The sequence below is a fragment of the Mytilus edulis genome, chromosome 7, assembly GCF_963676685.1.
Source record: "Mytilus edulis chromosome 7, xbMytEdul2.2, whole genome shotgun sequence".
Classification (NCBI taxonomy): Eukaryota; Metazoa; Mollusca; class Bivalvia; order Mytilida; family Mytilidae; genus Mytilus; species Mytilus edulis.
In genome coordinates, this window is record NC_092350.1 from 50,263,108 (window position 1) to 50,273,277 (window position 10,170).

The window sequence follows — 10,170 nt, forward strand, 5'->3', positions numbered from 1 at the left end:
TGTTTGTACGCTAAATTTTTGTACATAAGTGTCCTTACAAACAACGGTATATTGCTGGGTCTTCCAAGTGCTCCACGAAACCTCTTTCTAAATTATTAACATCTATTTTATCATCAATCAAAACCGGGCTTCAAAGTTATAGTGAAACTGCATATTCTAGAGGTGGCATGAATCAGATGTGGATACTAAAAATTCCAAAGATCTTTTAGAGTATATACAATCTAACTCACTTTCCTCTTGCAATAGTATTAAAACATTTGACTTTTCTACCCTTTACACAAGTATTCCACACTCCAAACTAAAAGACAAATTGATTGAGTTGGTATTGCTTTGTTTCATAAAAAGAATGGCCAACGTAGATACAAGTATTTTGTCTTAGGGAGGAATAAATCCTTCTTTGTATAGGATCACTCTGATTTGACAAAAAAAAATCTCTGTAACTGACTTTATCATGATGCTAAATTTCTTGATTGACAACATATTTGTTACGTTCGGAGGACGTGTTTTTCAACAGACTGTCGGCATTCCAAAAGGAAACTAATTGTGCCCCTCTTTTTGCCGACTTATTTCTTTATTCTTATAAAAACTGACTTCATACAGGAACTTCTTAGGAAGAAAGAAAATAAGTTAGCAATATCCTTTAACTTTACTTTCCGCTATATAGATGATGTTCATTAACTTTATAATTCAAAATTCGGTGACTATGTTGAACGCATCTATCTCATCGAACAAGAGATAACGGATACAACAGATACTTTTAAGTCGGCCTCATATCTTGACTGACATCTAGAAATTGACAATGAGGGTAGGTTGAAAACAAAACTTTACGACAAAAGAGATGATTTCAGCTTTCCAATTGTGAACTTTCAATTTCTAAGTAGCAACATCCAGCAGCACCTGCATACGGGGTATATATCTCCCAATTGATACGATATTCCCGTGCTTGCATTTCCTACCATTAAAAGGTGCCACATGTGGATCAGGATCTGCTTACCCTTCCGGAGCACCTGAGATCACCTCTAGTTTTTGGTGGGACCGTGTTGCTTATTCTTTAGTTTTCTATGTTGTGTCATGTGTACTATTGGATGTCTGTTTGTCCTTTTAATGTTTAGCCATGGCGTTGTCAGTTTATTTTCGATTTATGAGATTGACTGTCCCTCTGATATCTTTCGTCCTTCTTGTATATTCCTTGGATCTCGAATGAACAAAAAACATGTTGGTATTGAACGATACCGTTTATTTTGTTTTTAACTTGCATATACTCATTTCATACATTAATTAAAAAAAATTCGCGATTATATCGTAAGAAGAAGAACTACCAATTTAAGTTTTGTCTGTTTGTCTTTCATCTTGAACAGCAATTTACTACTGTTGTCTTTATTTATGACCATGGTGTTTTCTATGTTTCATTGACGTTTGTTCTATTTTTTTTAATAACACAAATTGTATTAATTAGAAAAAAAAGTCCCTAAATATTTTTTTAATTTCCTGTTTTTTAAATAAAAGAGAAAGCACATATATGACCTAAGCATGCTAAATATGATTGCGAAATTAATTACAAACTTTAAATAAGCTGTTGAAAAACTGATTTATTCAAACATATTATACATTCGTTTTATTTATTTTTTAGAACAACTGTATTAAAGTCGTCGTTATAGTTTTAAAGGTTTACTGTACAATAATAAAAGAAGTTCATGGAGTCTAATTGTTTAGTTAATTTCATGAATAAACCAATTTTTCATCCTCTGCACACCATTTACTCAAGAGCCATCTTTTCTTATCTGAAATATAAAACATATTAATAATAAATGCATATCTATTAAATTCTGGAAATGGTAAGTAATACTCAAACAGTTTTCGACAAATATTTATGTAGCAGACTATGTCTTACCTGATATGTGCAAGGTGTACCGTACATTTATATTTACTGTGCTTATTGATGTGTGTTTCTTTATTTTACTTTGTTTAGAAGTATGGGGCGATGGTTGATATCTCACAAAACATGTTTAACCCCGCTGAGTTGTTATGCCTGTCCAATGTAAGGAGCCTCTGGCCTTTGCTTGTCTGGCATGTTTTTCAATTTTAGTTCCTTTATATGCTTTTGAGTTTTGTATGTCGTCAATTTTCACTGAACAAGTACATATTTGTATTAAGGTGCAAGCTGACACCAACCTCCGGCTGCGGGATGGGTGTGCTGCTTTGAAGAACCATAGGTGGATGTTAGCTACTCTTTGGTCGGGTTGTTGTCTTATTGACACATTCCCCATTTTCATTTTCAATTTTATAATGAAGACAATCTAGTATTCACATATAAATGGTTTTTACACAGTTAGTATTTTTAACTCGTCATTCACTAATTTTATTGCTACGCAGAGTATAGACACTACAAAAAAAAAAAACAAAAAAAAACCGTTGGCTAACAATTGTATTGGCCAGACTCACGTTTTGTCTATATAAAACTCACCAAATAATGAGGTGTTTTATTTGTTTCATTTTTTATTATCAGTGACGCTAAAATCAAACTATATAGTTGGAAGATCAAATCAAATATGAAGAGCATTTGAAATAAAATGTCCTAATACGTGGGCATAACACGGCGAAAACAGCCAACGAATGAATAGAAAACCTAAAATATTTAGGAAAAAAGTAAATTACCGAAATTCAAAATGGAAAGTGCTTTATAAATTAAAAAATGGAAAACTCAAAAGCTGTAACACATCTTACAAATGGAAAACAACTATCATATTCACGACTTGGTACAGCCACGTGTTTGTTTCTTTTGAGAATTATCATGTTACAAAAACTCACCCTCAATTGCCATCAAAATTGTAATCTTGATCATAAAGAATATCCTCATATGTATTTGTAGGCCGTTGTTCTTTTACATCTAAAAAAGCATTTATTAGGTTATATAAAGACCCTAAAGATAACTGTTTATTGTGTAGGTATACTTCTGTTATAGATGCTGTGTCTGTGTCTCGGAAATTCTGAAAACAGAAAACAAAATTTTAAATGTTTTGAATGTAATAATGAGCAAAACTAAAGACCACAAAGAAGACAACAGACTTGTATTAGTAAGTTTATTTACTGTTTTTTTTGAAAAAATGTTTTAACAAATGACCGAATAACAAATTCATTCGCGCATGCTCGTATATTTGAATTTTTGTAAAATTATTCATCTTTTTTCTTGATTTGAAAAAAAAATCATGTAGAAAAGGCAGGAACTATAACAAATAGTTGCGTGCATTTAAAGTCTTTGTCGAATAAAAACGAACATACACGCATCCGTTACTTCTGTATGTGCCTGTTCCAAGTTAGGAAATTCAATTTCAGGAGTTATTGGTTGCTGTTGTATATAATATTTATCTTTCTTTTATAATTATTTTGTTTAATGAGGTATTTAATTTTCTTGTTTGAACTGTTTTACATGTTTTTCATTTCAAGGCCATTGATTGCTTGCTATACTGTATGGGTTTTCTTCAAGAATAACAAAAAGCTGCTAACATCTTCATGATGTAGTCTCTGGTGGAAAATTGTCTCTTTTGAAATCTTACCACATAGTCTTGCATCTTATTTTAATATAATGTATTTAAGCACATAAAAACTAACGAGGAGGTATGTAATCGAGTAAAATTTAGACTGGTTACTGTTCTGTCATCAATATATTTGTATATGCTAATTATTTGTATAGCGATTTCGTTTCCTGCGCAAAGTGCTGCTAGACGATGCTACAATGAAATTAGACTGCGGCGGAATCTAGGGATAAAGAGATGTATCCCCGGCATAAACAGAACTATATTGAAAACAAGAGTTCAACTTCCCCCTCCACACACACATTTTGTTCGTTTGCAATAGACAATTTATTCCTCAAGGAATATTCTGTCAAAATTTAAGAAATAATTAGAGGTTGGCATTTTTGAATATATACGAAAAACAGGAAAAAATATGTTTTTGGTTTTAGGTTTTTAATAATGGTATTACACATTAGTGTTTGCATTTTTAATAATAGACTGTGTTAAAATTTGAAGAACAACCAAATGGAGATCTTTATGTATCATATGACCTTAATTTGCTTGTTTTTATTTATAGAATATTTATGTTTACACGTACGAAAAAACTTATTGACAAGTATACAAGTGATAACATGTTAGGTTACTATAAAACCATGCTTTACGAAGCATTTTATTCATAAAATGATAGTATCAAGTCAGGAATATGGCAGCTGTTTAATATGTTTTATTGTTTGGATAGTTTTATTCCATTAGTTTTAATGGACTTTCCCTTTCACCCTTGGAATTCGATATTTTTGTTGTACTTTTGTCTTCATATTGTGTTAAATCATACATAATTTGAACAAAACTGTGATAATGACGTGCCAAGTCAGGAATATGACAGTTGTTGTCCTTTCGTTCAATGTGTTTGAAGTTTTGATTTTGCCATTTGTATTTGGGACTTTCCGTTTTTAATTTTTCTCGGAGTTCAGTATTTTTGTGATTTCACTTTTTGATTCTTAAAGTACTATTGGTATATGATTTTATTGTTTCGTATTAAAATACCGTGTTGGTTCTTGGAATAAATATATTGGGAAAATCGGCAAAATATATACTTATATATGTGAATTATTAATTTCACTACAAAAAATTTGCTGAGGACATACTCGTAACAGAAGCAATATTCTTATCTAAATAAAGGAGTCTTTCTGATACCAAATAAAAATCAATATTTCTTGAATTATTGTTTTAGTGGCAGTTATAGAAGTTCAAAAAAGCAGCTAGATCATTAAATCAACCTTACGAATTCTTATAGAAATAACGACGGTTAAAGTTAATTCTCATTAATACCAGAACTTATCAAAAAGTCCACTCTATTTGAAGGAATTCTGCGTAGTCTGGGGTTCGAAAATAGGAGATTCAAACTAAACTGTACGGGATTTATAAAACTCATGACATTGTAATTATAAAAATTTTCATTTTATATAATTGAAAAATAAGACGTGATGGCCTTGAAACAACTGAAAATAAAAAAAAATACTTCAATATTAGAATTAATTCCAAGTGGTATGTTGAAAGCATATGAAACGAGCTGTGGGTTAAAATTAAACCAAGGACATTATATCTAAACAATGCATGATGTATTCGATGTGTTTGAGCTTTGGATTTTACTAATATATTTTATATATGATTAAAACTATCTTTATTCGACGTGTTTTTTTTTTAAAGGCATTATCGAATTTTTATGTATTTATACAAGTGAGATAAAATTTCAGCCGTATACTCAAAATGATTGAAAAATTTAGAATAACATTAATACTATATACATTTTATGAGTCCGAAGCGCTTTTCTGGTTAGACCTTCACCAGTAATGGTATTCAGCGTCATGAAATGACGTTTGATGTCATTGACACAGTAACTACGTGTACATCATGTATATTTAAGCATTTTGAGGTTTCTCTGTATCCTAAAGCATACTTTATAAATCACAAAGACATCAATGTGCCATATTTTGCCTTAATTGTAAATCAAATGTTATTTTCCAGTTCAAAGTCCATGATTTAGATGTTTCATTTTATCTTTAGCAATGGAATCTTCAATTTCATTCTCGATTATAAACATGCACTTTGATGAGGTAATTGTTAATAGAGTAAAAGGTCAAAACATTTGATCTATGGTATAAATATCAATAATTAATATGCTTGAATTTATGAAGATACGTTATGGTAAAAGTCATGATTTAGCAACAAATATTTACACACAATACACATTCACAGAAGAAATAAAATATTACCCCCAAATTTAATAGGCAACTGCGAATTTTGACGATACTCAAGCTTATATTCAATGGACTTCCAACATGAGATTCCCTTTTGAGATTTGGACCAAAGTAGACGAAACACCAATTTGATGACAAGTAAAGAATAGCACCTCGATAAACAATGTATTTAAAAACCATTGACTGTTTTATTTCCAAGTGAATGGCAAATATAGATACATGGACAAAAGGCTGTGCTACAACTGTAGGGTGATATTCATGTATATGATATCAAATCTTTTGTTAGCAAACAGTACTTGACATGTTTGAACAAAAATATTCGAAAAAAATAAATATTCCAACTATTATCACCTACCGATATTGTATCACTATTTCTTTTCCTCATCTGAAAAAGAAAGAATACAGTTAGTCTTAATATTATACGAAGGAACGTTTTAATACATTGCCTTTTATTTATTGTTTTTTTAGTCGCTTTTAATCATCATTTTCATAATCTAATGCATTCTTGGTTAAACATTCAAAAGCCTTCATCAAACTGTTCTGATTGGTTAGAAACGTAATACCTCATCAATGTAAACCAAACGGCAAATCGTTAATTTACCTTTTTGGGTACATATACTACAGTGATTAAATTATCCAAGCTCATTAAGATTCTGAAATGATTGTTTGTCGTTAATGACAGAAAAAAGATGAATTCGGTGGCATCAACAGAGAGCTGCTGATAATCATTAATTCCGTCATTCACAGCTTTGATTCCTTGTACTTTCTATTTTGTTTCGTCAGCGTTTGTGATAGGTCTTGGAATGAAGACTAAATTGACCGCATGAATCACCAAAGAGACATGCATTGTCGATATACGCATTTCGTGCAGTAAAATTAGTTTATGTTATTAAAACAAACTTGGTAATTAATAATTAATGTACTGCCCGACGATGTATTTTGTATAATTTTATTCCTTTTTTATTCCAAAATTTCATCATCCGAAGGGTTGACTGCTAAATAGAATATTGTCATCCCTCTACTTCTCCATATCGACAATAAAATATATGTATTCGTTGTACTGTGAGAGGTGTAAAAATATGCAACAACGTTCGATCAGTAAAAGGGACATTACATCCGAAGGCTTGTGAAGGAAGAATAACACGCTCTGTATTTTTATAGCAATGATACGTGCAACGTGTCTTTGAAAGATCTATTTTTGCCAATTCAACAGGTAATATCTGCTTCGATCCAATATTGCCTTTTATGGGCATCTGCAATTTCCGTCCATCATCTTGGTCGACCTATTTTACTTATTATTAATTAGGTTTTGTCCAGCATATGAAAGCTCTATTTGCTACTGCACGTTAAGGGCATACGTACTAACTACTATCTCACGGTGATTTGTGACAAAAGTCTGCATACAATCTAATTTTTCAAGTCAAATGTGTAATAAAAAAATAATCTTTAATGTGATACTTGAAAAAACAAATGGGTGAAAATGCTTCTTTTCTTGATATGTCACAGTTTGACTTCTCAAAAAATAACATTATCGTTAGCGACAACACTACCTCCAAACTGAATGTGTCTTATGCTTTCAAACAGTCAAAATTAATCAATGAATCATGTTTTCTCTGTCACAAGCAAAAGAGAAGCTGATGATACCAAAAGGATATTAAAACTGCAAAGTCAAAGGCAAACTGTCAAAGCCATATCATGGATATGATTGTATATCAAATGTTTTCAATATTTTATAGAAAGAATTAAATGACTTTGTGTAGTATAATACGTAGTCATACATGGTTTTTTTTATAACCCTTGTCTGAAAAAACATTTCATAAGACTAAAGGTTTTCTTAACATCTACAAATCAGAATACATTTTACTGATTTTGTAATAGATATTATTTATAGCATCTCAAGCAAAAATAGTAGCAATATCCTATGATTATCGTGTAATCAGACCCTAAGTAAATACAATATTTCAAATAATGTTGTGAGCATGATGAAATCTTAAGCCAATCATTTTCAAATTAAGAATAATTAAATGGAGTATTATGACGTCATTGATTCTATAAAATATAAAACACAAAACAGCATAAACACAGACAAACTCTATTATAATCTAAGAAAAATCTGTCCATGATCGTACCTCAACCTTTGAAGAAATACACTAAGTGTACTTCTTATGATTACAATACAACTTTTCATTTTTATGCCATAATATGAACGTTTACGTTCGTTTTTGTAAGTAGACGATAGATTTCTATACATTTAATTAACTATGATACCTGTTTGTTTTAAATCAAACATTACTTGTAATTCATATTTAAGACGAGAAAAAACCCAACAAATCCAGTCGGTAGAATTTGCAAAGTGGGCCAATTGGAATGGAGAGCGGGGAATGAATTGCCAATAGATACACTGTAAATTAGAGAAAAAGCAGATTTTTTGTTTCGCACGAGTCTAAAGATGAACACTTTATATTTAGTTGTTGTCGAGCGGTGGCATTGATGCTTTGATTTTACTGGCCTGTTAAGTTTGTACATCATGGTCACGGGCGTCGACGCACCATGTCTTGCTGCTTTTAGAGTTCATATTATTATCTTAGTTTTTATTTGTTACCTTGAATTTATGCGATTTGATCATAGGTAAAATACTGTTGTCTCAACTAATTAACGATATGAAATTATTAGGGGATCATCGGGTCCATTTGTTTGCCGTTTTAATTATGAGTGATAAATAAAAAAAACCTACACGAAAACAAATAAAGTTACAGTTTGACACAGTCACATGTAAAACATAAATTTATTTTGTCTCAACTAATTAACGATATGAAATTATTAGGGGATCATCGGGTCCATTTGTTTGCCGTTTTAATTATGAGTGATAAATAAAAAAAAACCTACACGAAAACAAATAAAGTTACAGTTTAACACAGTCACATGTAAAACATAAATTTATTATGTTGCCTTTTCACCCTATGATTAAACTTATATACACGGACTTTCGACGAATTAATACTAATTTACAGATCTGTACATCTTGTATTTTGATTAAAAAGAAACTGGTCAAAGCTGCAAGGAATTGCATAGAGAATTCAAATTAATAAAGGTATACTTTCGGTGCTTTCTACGGTCACTATATATATGTGAAACCTATTTCACAAATATATAATCGATCGTATATTTCAACCTTTAACTGCTTCATATATAATTGTTTACATATTCAGATTTCGTTTCAAGCATGCAACTTGTCATTAAAATTCGAAAAATCGCGCAATAACATTAAACTTTGTCTTCATCATTTCACTGTTCAGTATGAACATTATTGGATTAAGATTTGTTTAACTTGGCTTAATAAATGGGTTGACTAGAACAAGTCTGTCAGATCTTAAAAACAAATAAGATAAACTTACTCCACCAGGACAATTCTGAAACAATAAAATACATATAATAAAAAAGATATTATATACAATCGTTTAAAAAATATATCTCCAGTGGCTATAATTTTCTACTTATTATCACAAAATAAACATATGATGAAAATAGTTTGATATATCCTTTAGGAAATTCAAATTATAAATAAAAACCCGTCAGAATCCCAAAGTAACTGTCATAAAATGACATCAACTTTATTGTATAAACTTCAACAAAATATTATGGAGCATCACAACACATGTAAACAATTATCCTTAACGACATCATTTCGTTAGTAAAAAGTCGAAGTAATATATATTTTCACGCTTTTCTCTCAATCCATTTATGACTCCTGAACAGCCGTGTACTACTGTTGCCTTTGATTACATAGCTTAACACTCACGACAAATAGGGAAAAAAATTACTGAAGAACTATATTATACCAATAAACTAAGGGTGCAGATTTCTCATACACAAACATTATCATAGATGTATTATAGACTGCAATCAACAATTCATTCTTTGATCTCGCATAAAGCTTTTTAATAGAAAAGATTAAAAATTTACTAATTCTTGTCATTCTTAGCAATGAATTATCCACACTTCATTTGGATTTACTTTCATCAGGAACACTGAACTCGAGATATTTTAAAGCCAAGAGTGTAATTTCGAACTGTATCGACAATCTCGCGGTGTATCGTGATTGATCTAAACTGATAATAATATATAACTTAAGTAATGTATTACTAAGTTTACAATTACAATTTGATGATTGAATTTTCATTCAAATAAATAATCAGAGAAACAAGGAATGAATATCAAACTGCATTATATGCATTGTTGCTTATAAAGAAATCCTTGCACCCGCCTAGTGACCAGTGTTTTGATGCAGTCATTACTTATGTTTTATTTCATGTGCATCGACAGCTTAAAGTACCAAATGTTGCAGTTATACAAATATGTTTTATTTCTATGTATGATTTTGACTTACCCGTGGATGTATC

At 30.7% G+C, this 10,170-nt stretch overlaps 1 long non-coding RNA gene across 1 annotated transcript; it reads right to left on the reverse strand.

Annotated features, from left to right (window-relative positions):
* Positions 1 to 1,615: 1,615 nt before the first annotated feature.
* On the reverse strand, positions 1,616 to 10,170 carry LOC139481707 (uncharacterized). The gene is made up of 5 exons (XR_011654667.1): positions 10,158 to 10,170; positions 9,166 to 9,180; positions 6,126 to 6,155; positions 2,809 to 2,987; positions 1,616 to 1,781 (listed from the first exon to the last, which is right to left on the reverse strand). It is a non-coding gene; the product is annotated as an uncharacterized lncRNA (long non-coding RNA).